Source organism: Pezoporus wallicus, unplaced genomic scaffold (assembly GCF_028554395.1).
Source record: "Pezoporus wallicus isolate ANWC-B61680 ecotype Strahan unplaced genomic scaffold, APGP_CSIRO_Pwel_v1 contig_12717, whole genome shotgun sequence".
In the NCBI taxonomy this organism is placed as follows: domain Eukaryota; kingdom Metazoa; phylum Chordata; class Aves; order Psittaciformes; family Psittacidae; genus Pezoporus; species Pezoporus wallicus.
The window spans coordinates 424-1798 of NW_026635621.1; the positions used below are offsets into that span (position 1 = coordinate 424).

The 1375-nt window shown below is 58.0% G+C and overlaps 1 pseudogene; it reads right to left on the reverse strand.

Moving 5' to 3' along the window:
- Nucleotides 1-363: 363 nt before the first annotated feature.
- Nucleotides 364-1366, reverse strand: LOC130592630 (shematrin-like protein 2; annotated as a pseudogene).
- Between the last annotated feature and the right edge of the window lie 9 nt (nt 1367-1375).

The window sequence follows — 1375 nt, forward strand, 5'->3', positions numbered from 1 at the left end:
TTGGGGGCGCGTGTGGGGCGCGGAGCCTCAGCGCCCCCTGGTGGCCCGGAGGTCCCGGGCGGAGGCGGAGGTAGAGGCCACGGCGGGTGCTGGCTACCAAAAGGCCCAGCCCCACAAGGAGCTGCCCCATAGGGCTATGGGGCGCAGTGGGGCTGAGGCGGAGGCGGGGCAGGTGGTGTGGGGCAGGGGCGCTATGGGGAGCTGGGGGGTGGTGCTCGAGGAGGAAGTCGCCGGGGGGCAGGAGGAGGGAACTGCAGGGGGAGCCGGCGGCGAGGAGGGAGACGAGGAGGCAATGGGGGCCTATGGGGGGCAGAGGGACACATAGGGACCCATAGGGACACATAGAGACCCATAGAGACCCATAGGGACCCATAGGGACACATAGAGACCCATAGAGACCCATAGGGACCCATAGGGACACATAGAAACCCATAGAGACCCATAGAGACCCATAGGGACACATAGAGACCCATAGGGACCCATAGAGACTCATTGGGACCCCATAGGGACCCCATAAAGAAACAAAGAGACGCTTAGAGACCCATAGGGACCCATAGGAACCCCATAGAAACCCATAGAAACCCATAGGGACCCATAGAGACCCATAGAGACCCCATAGAGACCCCATAGAGACCCATAGGGACCCATAGAGACCCATAGAGACCCCACAGAGCCACACAGAGCCCCCCAGAGACCACATGGAGACCCATAGGGAGCCCCATAGAAACATATAAGGACTCATAGAGACCCCATAGAGACCCATAGAGACCCCTTAGAGACCCCATAGAGACCCATAGAGACCCCATAGAGAACCATAGAAGCCAATAAGGACCCATAGAGACCCATAGAGACGCCACAGAGCCCCACAAAGACCCCATAAAGACCCATAAAGCCCCCATAGAGACCCCATAGAGATCCATCGAGACCACAAGGAGACCCATAGAGACCCCATAGACCCATATAGACCCCTATGGACCCCATAGGGACCCATAGAGCCCCATAGAGACCCCATAGGGACCCACAGAGACGCATAGAGACCCCATAGAGACCCCATAGAGACCCATAGAACCCATTAAGGACCCATAGAGACCCATAGAGCCCCACAAAGACCCCCATAGAGACCCCATAGATACCCCATAAAGCCCCATAGAGACCCCATAGGGACTCATAGAGCCCCATAGAGCCCCCATAGAGACCCATAGAGCCCCCATAGAGACCCATAGAGACCCATAGAGACCCCATAGAGCCCCATAGAGCCCCCATAGAGACCCATAGAGACCCATAGAGACCCCATAGAGCCCCATAGAGCCCCATAGAGACCCCATAGAGGCCCATAGAGCCCCACAGAGACCCCATAGAGATCCATAGAGCCCCA